The sequence below is a fragment of the Lepus europaeus genome, chromosome 14, assembly GCF_033115175.1.
Source record: "Lepus europaeus isolate LE1 chromosome 14, mLepTim1.pri, whole genome shotgun sequence".
NCBI lineage: Eukaryota > Metazoa > Chordata > Mammalia > Lagomorpha > Leporidae > Lepus > Lepus europaeus.
The window spans coordinates 10,914,248-10,926,847 of NC_084840.1; the positions used below are offsets into that span (position 1 = coordinate 10,914,248).

The 12,600-nt window shown below is 39.8% G+C and overlaps 1 pseudogene; it reads right to left on the minus strand.

The window, feature by feature from the left end:
• Positions 1–10,179: 10,179 nt before the first annotated feature.
• LOC133773364 (Y-box-binding protein 1-like) lies at positions 10,180–11,019 on the minus strand (annotated as a pseudogene).
• Positions 11,020–12,600: the final 1,581 nt, after the last annotated feature.

The following is a 12,600-nucleotide window of genomic DNA, read 5'->3' on the forward strand; positions in this document are numbered from 1 at the left end:
TAGTCTGGCTCAAAATAGAATAAGTTTTCCTTTAAAACTTTATATTTCCACTCTTCTGTGGAAGAACTCTGACCATTAAATTTAAAGTATCACATTCTGTAAAACAAATTCATATTGGCATTTTCCTTAGGCTTAAGAAATCAGAAAATCTTTATCTCACTGTGGTTCTGATTTTCTGAAACACAGAACTATTAAAAGATAATGGCAAGATCACACTCGCTGAGATCCTTCATTTAGGTCTTCTTCTTCATCTTTTTTTTTTTTCCCCAGTGTGTCTTGGCTTTCCATGCCTAAAATACTCTCATAGGCTCTTCAGCCAGATCCAATTGCCTTAAGGGCTGATTCTGAGGCCAGAGTGCTATTTAGGACATCTGTCATTCTATGAATCTGCTTTGTCTCCCCCTTCCCATGTTGGATCCTTCTCTCCCTTTTTTTATCAGTTAGTATTAGCAGACATTAATCTTGTTTGTGTGATCCCTTTGACTCTTAGGCCTATCAGTGTGATCAGTTGTGAACTGAAATTGATCACCTGGGCTGGTGAGATGGCATTGGTACATGCCACCTTGATGGGATTGTAGGAGGTACCTTTCTCTGAAGGGAGGAGAGAACTTCCACTTTGACTATGGCCTTGTCAGAATAGGATCCAAGTTGGCGAACCCTAAAGGCTTCCATAGCCTCGGAAACTCATGGCTAAAGCCTAGGGAGATTACTGATGCCATAAACAAGAGTGTTAAATTGTTAAGTCAACATCAGGAGTCACCGTGTACTTACGTCCCATGTGGGATCTGTCCTTAATAGGTTGTCCAAGGTGAAGTAATGATATAGCTAGTACTGAAACAGTATTTTTACACTTTGTGGTTATGTGTGGGTGCAAACTGATGAAATCTTAGTATATACTGAAGCAATCTTCTGTATATAAAGATAATTGAAAATAAAAAAAAAAAACCCTTGGTTTTAAATTGGAAATTACATAGAAAAATAATCTTTTTCTTAAAAAAAATATCTTGCAGAATCTCGGTCATTAATGTGATGTACACTGTTATTTAATGCTATAACTAGTACTCCAACAGTATTTTTTCACTTTGTGTTGCTATGGGAGGACAAACTGTTGAAATCTATATATATACTAAACTGATTTTCTATATATAAAGAGAATTGAAAATGAATCTTGATGGGAATGGAAGGAGAGAGCGAGTGGGAAAGGGGAGGGTTGCGGGTGGGGGGAAGTTGTGGGTGGGGAAGCCTTTGTAATCCATAAGCTGTACTTTGGAAATTTATATTCACTAAATTAAAAAAAATTAAAAATGGCAAGAGCAACATTACTTGGGTCATATTTTGTTTAGCATTGTTGGATGTTTCAAAGATGTTTATGGATTAGCATGCATGGAATTAGACCACAAGGACATAAATTTTTTGGGGGGTATCAAATTTCTTTATTTGAAGGGATGGTACAAATTAAAGTACCTAAGTGGATATTTTGGTAAAATCTATAAAGAAGGTAGCAGTAGCCCCAACATGCATGCTGCTTTGGGGCATAGTCAGAAAAGTTGTACTCTGGCTATGGGGATGTTAGCCTAAGACCTTAGCTCTGGTTATCATGAGGCCATTTGGGGAGTGAACTGGTGGATGGAAGACCTCTGTCTTCTCCTGCCTCTCCATCAAGGTAACTCTGCCTTTAAAATATTTTTTTAAAAAAAGCTGGATAATAAAGGCTACAGGAATCTTTGATGTCTGGAAAGGCAGCCAAACCCAAGACAGTATAACAAACACAATTGCACTTGTGCAAAGCAGTGTTAGAAACAAGAAAATAGAAAATAATTTAGGGGTTGGAGTTTACTTTATCTCCACCCCATATTGGAATACCTGAGTTCAAATCCCAGCTGGATCCTTGTTCCATCTTCTTGCTAATGCAGATCTTAGTAGGCAATGGGTGATAGCTCATGTCATTGTGGGTGTTTATCAGCCACTCAAAAGAAAAGGATTGTGTCCTGGCTGCCAGATTTCTCTGACCCAACCCAACCCATTGGGGACATTTAGGGAAGGAACTAGCACATAGAAGTTCTCCATGTCTCCCACTTTGGTTAGTGAATATAATCTAAAAAGACATTTTAGTTTGATGAATTTGAGAAAATTAAAAGGTTAAAAATATGACTGCATTTATAATGAATGCTATATATAAAGGTGACCTCCAGAGAAAATAAGACCAAATTGTTATCTAGTGGTCTACAAATAGTAAGAACAATGTGGGAATATAATTTCATCATAGCTTAGGAAAGTATCTCTATATACCAAAAAGCATAAACCATAAACTAAGAAACACAAGGGATAGATTTGAATACATCAACTCAAGAATTTTTGTTCAGGAAAACATAGCTTATACTTATCAGAAAATAGTTTTTTGAGCAAATAGTCTTAGTTTCTGAAATCGAGAAGGTTTATAATATATAAGGGGCTCGTAAAAATCAGAAAGGGTGGACTGCCAACAGACCAAGAATTCAAATAGTGGAACGATAAGGAAGACCCAGAAAGCTAGAACTCATAGGAAGAAATGCTCTAACTTATTTGTATGTAATCAGGAAGACAACTTAGCAATAGCTTGTCTTTTATGCTTATTATAATTACAGTGATTATAAATTGGAAGAAATAAGGGTACAGAAATGCTCATGCAGTACTGATGAGGAGATCATTTCGAAATATTGGGAGTACATCATGGCTTTATTTCTGTTCTTTAGCCCTTCTCTACACCAACGTAAGCTGATGGTATTATACTAATTGGATCTTCATTAGATCAATAAATATTAATACCAATAAATCTAATATGTAATAGAGTTGATAGTCAATTAGAACTAGATGTATTGGTAAGATGTATGAAAAATGGGAAATACATTTAAAACTATTTGGATTTTTCCACTTGAGTGAAATATCTAAGGATCTGGAGACATGAAGATTGTTTATTTTTTTAAAAAAATTATTCTTTCAAGGATTTATTTGAGAGGCAAAAATTAAAGAGAGGGAGAGGGGGAGAGCCTATCTTTGATCTGCTAACTCATTCCCCAGTTGGCTACAACAGCCAGGGCTAGACAAGGATGAAGCCTGGAACTTGCAACTCCATCTGGGTCTCCCCCATGGGTGCAGGGATCCAGGTACTTACAGCATCTTCTTTACAGACACAGTATCAGAAAGCCGGTTAGAAAGCAGAGTAGCCAGAACTTGAACCATTGCTCATCTTGGATTCTGGCATCACAGGCAGCAGCTTAATCCACTGTACCTTAATGTTGGCCCCTGAAGACACTTTTTCTAAGGTGGAAGGTAAAGTGTTGTGTCTAGGGTCTGTTGTGGCACAGTGGGTTAAGCCATGGCTTGGGACTGTGGTATACCATATTGGAGTGCCAGTTCAAATTCCGGCTGCCCTGTGTCTGATCCCGCTTTGTGCTAAGGCACCTGGGATAGCAGCGGAAGATGACCTAAGTACTTGGACCATTGGCACTCATGTAAGGAGGTCAGATGATGTGTCTGGGTTCAGCCTGGCTGTTGGGGTGTTTTGGGGATTGAACAAATAGATGAAAGATGTCTCTTTCTCTCCATTCTCTCACTCTGCCTTTCAAATAAATATGACACCTTTTTGAAAAATTATTTATATTCCAATTTTCATGTTTCTTTTTTCTTAACTCCTGTGCATTTGATATTTTGAATATTTGAAATTTGAGTATTTTTGGTGGGTCAGGTTCATTGATTTTATTTATATCTTTGAGTTTATTTGTATACTTTTCATCTTGATTGCTATGGTTAATATACACACAGTGTGTGACATAATAATTGGATGCTGATAACTTTTACCACTTCAAAGAAAATCTGAAAACTTCATTTCCATTTAGGTATCTTTTGTTTTATTTCTTTTATAGTCATCATCCCAAGTATCTGGTAGTGTTAAAACTCTTTGTTTAAATAAGCCAGTATGTTAAATAAGCCAGCTTATTTCCATAAACTAATAAGGAAGACTGCTATCTGTATTCTTATTTATACTACATCCATTTTGCCTCTTGCATTCTTGATGTTCTAACTTCTTTACCTTTCTGTTTCGAGACTATCCTCTAGCCAATATATAATTGTGTCTCCCAGTAACAAATTCTTGCTGCTTTCCTTCACTGGAGAATGTTTTTAGTAAACTTTCAATACTGACAGATATCTTCGCTGATGGTCAGTTTGACCACGAGTTCTTTTTATTTCAGAATCTTCTAGAATATTGGATACAAATTTTTTTATTCAGTTTTTTTTCATGGGTAATGTGGCCTCTCTGGTTGTTTCTCAGATGATTTGTGTTCGGTTTGTAAAAGTACAGCTGTCTTTGTCTTTGAACTTCTTGGGTTTATCATGTTGTCAGTTTGGTTATCTTCATAGATCAAGCTTGTGTCTTTTGTCCACGCTTGTTGGTTTTCTGACATTACTTCTTCAAAATCCTTTCAATCCAGCTCTTTCCACTCTCCTTTTGGAGCTCAAGTAATACTAACATTGTGTCTTTTGTCCTCTGGACTCCAAGGCCCTGTTCATTTTTTTTTGTTCCACTTCTGTTTTACAAACAGGTTGAAATTTACTTCATTCTTAGTTGATCTTTTTATCCATGGTGATCTCCGTCCTAGTAAATATCCCATGAATTTTTTGTTTCATTTTGAATTGGTATTATTTAATATCTAGACTTATTTTAAAAAAAAATATTTAGAATATTTTAACTTTAAAAAGACTTTTTTGAAGTTTATTTGAAAGTCAAAGTTACAGAGGAAGAGAAGCAGAAAGAGAGGTCTTCAACCATTGGTTCACTACCCAGATGGCTGCAAATGTCGGGGCTGGGACAGTCCAAAGCCAGGAGCTAGGATCGTCCTCTGGGTCTCCCACATGAATTGGGGATCCAAACACTTGTGCCATCTTCCACTGCTTTCTCAGGTGCATTAGCAGAGAACTGGATTGGAAGTGGAGCAGCCAGGCCTCGAATGAGTGCCCACGTGGGATGCTGGCACTGCAGCATCTTATCTGTGTGTGTGTGTTTTCTTCTCACTCAATAGAAAATATGCATTGAACTTAAAATGAAGGCTATCCAAATTATATGGCAGTTTTACCCACTGTGCCACAGTGCTGGTCCCCAAAGTCAAAACTTTCTTAGGTCCTTTATTTTTTTTTAGCAGCTATATATTTTTGAAAAACTGCACATATTTAGTGCATACAATGTGTGGAATTTGGGTTTATGTGTACGCATGACAATATCACCACTAAAAAATAAATAGGTCCATCTCTTTTTTTTGTGCTATGTACTCTTTTATTCTGTTAGCACTGAACATGAGATTTAGCCTCTTCTCCAATACTGATATGTGCAATACCATATTGGCTCTGGACATTATTTTACATAGCAAGTTTCTAGAATTTATCAATCATGCAAGCTTAAATATTGTCGCTATTAAACAACTCTATTTCCCCACCCCAGAACCTGGAAACCGTGGTGCTATTTTCCAGTTCTGAGTTAGAATATTTCGAACATTACATTTAAGTGGAATCATAGTATCTTTCAGAGACTGGTCTGTTTGACCTTTAGATACTTAAAATGTTCTCCAGGTTCGTGCATGCCATTACATATGGTAGGATTTCTTTGATTTCTTGATGCTGAGTAATATTCAGTTGTATGCAGTATATCCCACATTTTCTTCATCTACTTATCCTTTAATGGAATCTGGGTTATTTGCATATCTTGACTATGGTGAATAATGCTGCAATAACGAGACAATTGAGAACATCAGTTTACGGTACTGCTTCAGTTACTTTGGGTAAATATCCAGAGTTGAGATTATTTAATCATATGTTAGCTCTGTTTCGTTTTTGAGGAATCTCCATAGAAGCTGAGCTATTTTATGTTCCTACAAAATAATGACTGGGGTTATAATCCTTCCAGAACCTTGCCTAAAATTTGTTGTCTGTTTCTTTATAATAGTCATTAACATGTGTGAGATGGTAATTAGCTGTGGGTTTAACTTGTATTTACCTAATAAGTAGAAATGTTGAGCTTATGTATATGTTCACATTCATATTTCTTCATTGGAGAAACTCTAATCAGACCCATTGACCATTTTCCAATTGGATTTCTCTTACCATCCAAGTTAATTGGTTGTGTATTTTGTAAATTACTCTTGTCAGATATAGTTTACAGCTATTTTCTACCATTTCATAGGCTTAGTTTTCATTTTGATAACTTTCTGTTATGCAGAAGCTTTATTATGAAATCCCAATTGTTTATTTTTTAATTCTTCTTTCCTTGACTTTTGGTGCCATATCCTTAATCATTGCCAAAACCAATGGCAAGAAGAATTTCTCCCATATTTTCTTCTGCAGCCAGACAGTTTAATGTTTTAAATTTCAATCCATTTCAAGTTGATGGTTGTGTGTGGTGAAAGGTAAGGTTCTAGATTAATCCTTTTTCATGGGATTATCCAGTTTCCTGAGCATTACTTGTTGAAGAGACTTTGTTTATCTTTTGTGTGTAGTTGGTTCCCTTGGCAAAGTGAATTGATCATGTACATGTGAGGTTGCTAGACTATTCTGCTCACCTTATGCTATTACCGTACTGCTTTGGTTACTGTGGCATTGGAAAATAATCTGAAATTGTGAAGTGTGGTGCCTCTAGTTTGGTTCTTTTTCTCAAAATCCCTTCAGATATTCTGAGTCCTTTCTGGTTTCAAAGGAATTTGAATATTTTTTCTTTCTGTTAAAATACCATTGTTGTTTTTTTTTAATGGGTGATAGCATCAAATCTGTAGTTCTCTTTTTTGTAAGATATAAACATTTTAACAATATAAAGGCTAGGGCCGGCACTGTGGTGCAGCAGGTTAAAGCCCAAAGTCTGTAGTGCCACCACCCCAGATGGGCACCAGCTCTAGTCCTGGCTGCTCCACTTCTGATCCAGCTCTCTGCTATGACTAGGGAGAGCAGTAGAAGATGACCCAAGTCCTTGGGCCCCTGCACCCACAGGGGAAACTTAGAGGAAGCTCCTGGGTCCTGGCTTCAGATCAGCCCAGCTTCAGCCATTGTGGCCATTAGGGGAGTGAACCAGAGAATGGAAGATACGCTTTCTCTCTCTCTTCGCAACTCTGCCTTTAAAATAAATAAATGTTTAAAAAAGATAAAAAAGTCTATCCATTCATGAGTGTCTTTTTGTTCATCTTTATTTTGTTTAATCAACACTTTTGATGACAAAAATCGTCCACAGTTACAGAAGAATTGTACCTTGCCATAGTAAAGACCATATGTGACAAGCCCACAGCTTGCCTCATACCCAGCAGTGAAAACCACGTTGCCCTAAGATCAAGAACAAAGCAATGATGCCCACTCATCCCCACTTCTATTAACATAGCACTGGAAGTTCTAGCCAGAGCAGTTTGGCAAGAAAAATAAATGAGGCATCCAATTTGGAATAAGTGAAAATATCTGTTTGGAGATGACATAATCTAATATGTAGGAGCCGAAAGAACTTCACAAATAAGGAAAACTTAGAGTAAACAAATTCAGCAAAATTGGAGATGAATATTTAACATAGAAAAAATTGTTTCTATGTACAATGAACTATCAAAGTAAGGAGATTAAACTTACAATGGCATAAAAATAAGATACTAAACAGTCAACAAAGTAGATGAAGAATTTCAATTCGTCACAATTTTTATTGAGGTTTTTCCATCTACTTCAAAAGAAAGTGCAGTTGAACGTTGAAGTTTTTTGTTCTGACTTTTCAAAGCATGGTCAGATAACTTTCTTAGCAGATTTACTTTCTTGTTGGTTTTCCTTTGAATTCAGTTTGTGATAGTTTTGATTCCTGGATACAGTGAGTGATTGTTTATTGTAACCTGGCCTTTTTTGGCAGTGTTAGGAGATTGACTACATTTTGAACCATGTGTTCCAGCAGGTATTTGTAGTATTTAGGGTTAGCATTTTCAATGGCAGGTTCATTTTCCATCTTTGCTATGCTATGTGGGCTGTTTGATTCATCTCCTACTCCTGTGACCACTTCTGGGCAGAAGGTGTTTTCCCTGCTCTGACTGCTTGGGTTGTTTGGATGAGACAGTGCTGAAGAGAGACCCATTTCATTGTTCTCAGGCTGCTCTGAGTCTCTGACCTGTGAGAACGCTCTGGAACCTGTAGGACAAAGAAGTCGATACTCCTTCATGTTGGGTTCCGTTGCCTGTTCTGCTAACTTGTCCATTATTTATGGGTGGTTAAGGAGATTGTTCAGCATGTAGGACAAAAAGGCTTCCTGGATAAGCTATTTGCTGTCAAAGGTCCAATATAGTAGTTTCCCATGCCCTTCCTGGTAACTGAGTGGAGGAGAACGTTCCTTGCACACAAGGATTTGCTATTGAAGATTCTGCCAGATGCAACTTAGTGTCTTACCAGTGCTTTGTCTCACCTTAGAATCTTTATTGAATTTTAAAATTATTTACATTAATATTTGTTGCATTCTATAAGGACTTCATATGTTCTTTGAGTCTACATTTGTACATGTTTATCAGTTGCTCTGTTACATTGACATTCATGCAGTATGTACGGACTAAATCATGATGGCTGATACTTCCATCTCTAACCTTTCTTTGAAACCTTCAAGTTACTTTCTTATTCAAAACTTAACAAATTACAAATAACTCACTAACCAAATTACAAATAACTCACTAACCAATGTGCCAGTAATCTGAATAGATCTTTCTCAAAAGAATAAATACAAATGGCCAACTAATACATGAAAATATTCTATCATTAACCATCAGGAAAGTACATGTCAAAATGACAATGAGATATCATCTTGCTCCAGTGTGAGTCACTATGATTAAAAAAGACAAAAAATAACAAATGCTGGCAAGGACGTGAAGAAAAGGAACTCTTACAACTCTTGGTGGGAATTTAAATGAATACATGGGAATTAAAATGAATACAGGCACTATGGAGATCATAATGGAGATTCCCTTAAAAACTAAAAATACATCACCCATATTAACAAGCTATCCTGCTTCTAGCTACCTAACCACAGTAAGTGAAATCTGTTTACCCTCTTAGAATTGCTTGGAAAAAAATTCTCAGGTCATGCTTCAAAAGAGAATTCTTTGCTGGCCACATAAGTTTGAGTTGTCAACATATTATGACATCACTGAGGTATTGAGCTTTTAGGATTCCCATTCACTCAGGCAGAAGAATGACTCCTCTGCTGTGTTTTGGTGCAGGGACAGGGTTTGCAATGGAACTCGGATCTTCCTCTCTTGGTTGGAGGAATTTAGGAGGTTCTACTTCTTTTGGAGTTTTTTTCTTTTTTTCCCAGTTGTGGGCTCCAACTCAGCTTGGCTTGTCCTTGCCTCCTATAAGAGTCATCTTTTGCTTATATCTTATGTCATCTCCAGGGCTTATAGTTGCCACTATGCTAGATTAGGGGAAAAATTTACATTATTCTTTACAAGTAGGGTACCTCTAATTTGATTATTACTGCAATTGTGTTGATTATTTTTATTTGATATGAGGTATGTCAATCTATCTCTGCTCATTTTAAAATACTTGATATTAAGCAGACCACACAGCAGACTCATAGAATGACAAATGACCTAAATAGCACTCTGACCTCAGAATCAGTCCTTAAGCTATTCAGATCTGGCTGAAAACCTCATGAGAGCAATGCAGCCATGGAAAGCCAAGACACTGTGGCGAAAAATGATCTACATGAAGGATCTCTGCGAGTGAGATCCCAGTGGGATAAAAGGGGCCATCAAAGAAGGAGATACTTTTCATTTTTTTGTTTGTTTGTTTAAGACCTTTATTAGCAGGTGCTTGCAGTTTGTTGACTCTTTTGAAAAAATCAAGTTGTAAACTTTTATTACAAATTAAAAATAAAGTTCTTAAAAATCTCAACTTGACCAGATATGGAACAATTTAAAAACCTTTAAAGGTGTATTGAGAAAAACACGTTTGTCGTTTACCAAAAAGAGACATCTTTAGGTAAAAATAATAAAAACCCCACGCTGCATAGATAATGCAGATAGTTCTAGTAATCTTGTCAATGGGCAAAAGCGAGCACTTAAGGTCTCCAGCTCCAATCTTTTGTTCATTTCTTATTGCTGGAATTTCATATTCACTTCTTGTGGATGACTAAACCGGATGGTGGTAGAGATGTTAAGCCGGCTTGTACTCAGCCCCGCCCTGCTCAGCCTCCAGAGCGGACGAATTCTCAGCTGGCGATCGGCTGCTCTTGTCTCTTTGTGTCTTGTGGTTTAGGGTTATCTGGGCGTCTGCGTCAGTAATTGAAGTTGTGGCAGTACTGGTGCTGAGGGAGCTGCTGGCCCTGGGTCTCCTCTCCTTGGTTTTCCTTATCTTCTTCATTGCCGTCCTCTCCAGGCTGTCATAGGCGAGGAGGACCTGTGAGGAATCGTGGTCAGCCTTGTTCTCCTGCACCCTGGTTGTCAGCACCTTCCCTCACTTCTCCCTGCACAGGAGGGTTGGAGTACTGTGGTCGACACCCATAGGGTCTCCGCATGTAGTAAGGTGGGACCTTTGCCTGCGGTAGGCCCTGGACTTCGGGCGTGCTCTCCGAGCCCTCCTCCTTTTCCCCACTCTCACTGCTCTGGTCATTCTGCTGGTCACTGTGTGGAGGACCCCTACAACATGGAGCTCCACCAGGACCTGCGCCCTTTTCTCCTTCAACAACATCGAACTCCACAGTCTCTCCATCCCCTGCACTGCGAGCGGACTTCTGGGGTTATTCTTCTTTATGGCAGTCTGGGGTACAAATACGTCTTCCTTGGTGTCATTCCTGCTGATGAAACCATATCCGTTCCTTACATTGAACCATTTTACTGTTCCCAAAGCCTTCCTTGCGATGACCTTCTTGTCCCTGCTGGCGGGCGCCACCGATGTGAGGCTGCCCAGGCCACCGCTCCCTGCACCGCTGCCCGCTGCCCGCCGTGCCGGGCTTGCGGCGCTGAGGGCGGGGGCGGCGGGTGGCTGCTGGGTCATGGTTGCGGTGATGGGGACTGGGGCTGGCTGCGGCAGCTGCGGCTCCTCCCGGGGTGTGATGGTAACTAGACCAGCGGCGGCGGTGGGGCTGCTCAGGGCTCTCTTGGGGTCGGCTCTCCGCTCCCGCTACCGATCGAACTCAGGAGATACTTTACTTTTTTTTTTTTTTTTTGACAGGCAGAGTTAGAGAGGTCTTCCTTTTTCTGTTGGTTCACCCCCCCAAGTGGCTGCGACCACGGCTGGTGTGTTGCAGCCGGTGCGCTGTGCCAATCCGAAGCCAGGAGCCAGGTGCTTCTCCTGGTCTCCCATGCAGGTGCAGGGCCCAAGGACTTGGGCCATCCTCCACCGCCTTCCCGGGCCATAGCAGAGAGCTGGCCTGGAAGAGGGGCAACCGGGACAGAATCCGGTGCCCCAACCGGGACTAGAACCCGGTGTGCCGGCACCACAAGGCGGAGGATCAGCCTAGTGAGCCACATGCCAGGGGATACTTTCCTCTGAAGGGAGGAGAGAACTTCCACTTTGCTTGTGGCCCTGTCTAAATACTGATGGAGTTTGTGAACTCAAGAGGCTTCCATAGCCTTGGTGGTTCAAGACAAGAACCTTGGGTGATTGCTGGCATCATAAATAAGAGTGTCAATTGTTAAATCAACAACAGGAGTCACTGTGTACTTGCTCCCCATGTAGAACCTCTGTCCCTAATAAGTTGTACTATGGAAATGAATGGTAAAACCTGTCTTCAAACAATATTTTATACTTTGTGTCTGTATAGGTACAAACTGTTTATCTTTACTTAGTATAGAGTTAACATTCTATATATAAAGATAATTAAAATGAATTTTAATGGAGAATGGGATAGGAGTGGGAGTAGGAGGTGGGATGGTTTGGAGGTGGGAGGGTGGGTGTGGGGGGAAGAACTGCTATATTCCTAAAGCTGTACCTATGAAATTTGTATTCATTAAATAAAAGTTTTATAAAAAAGTACCTGATATTTGTGCAAGGTCTGCATATAGGAATTTTTGTATCTTGTTTATCTTAATATGTTTTCTTATTTTAAACTTGAGAAAAATTCAGGCTCAAATGTAACTTTTGGGGCTGGTGCAGTGGCAAATTGGGCTGAGACTCTGCCTATGGTGCCAGTGTCCCATGTGTGTACTAGTTCATGTCCCAGCTGCTCCTCTTACAATCAGCTTTCTTGTGGCCTGGGAGGGCAGTAGAGGGATGACCCAGGTGCTTGGGCCCCTGCACCCATGTGGGAGACCAGGAAGAAGCTCCTAGCCATTCTGGCCATTGCGGCCATTTGAGGAGTGAGCAAGTGGGTGAATGGCCTTTCTCTCTCCCTCTCTCTGTCTATAACTATACCTCTTGCATATTGCTTTAAAGATTTATTTGCAGACTGGCACTGTGGCATAGTGGGTAAAGCCACCTGCTGCAGTCCCAGCATTCCACATGGGCGCAGGTTCGAATCCCAGCGGCTCTACTTTGATTCCAGCTCACTGCTATGGCCTGGGAAAGCAGAAGATGGCCCAAGTCCTTGGGCCCCTACATCCACATGGGAGACTGGGTGGAAGCTCCTGGGTTCAC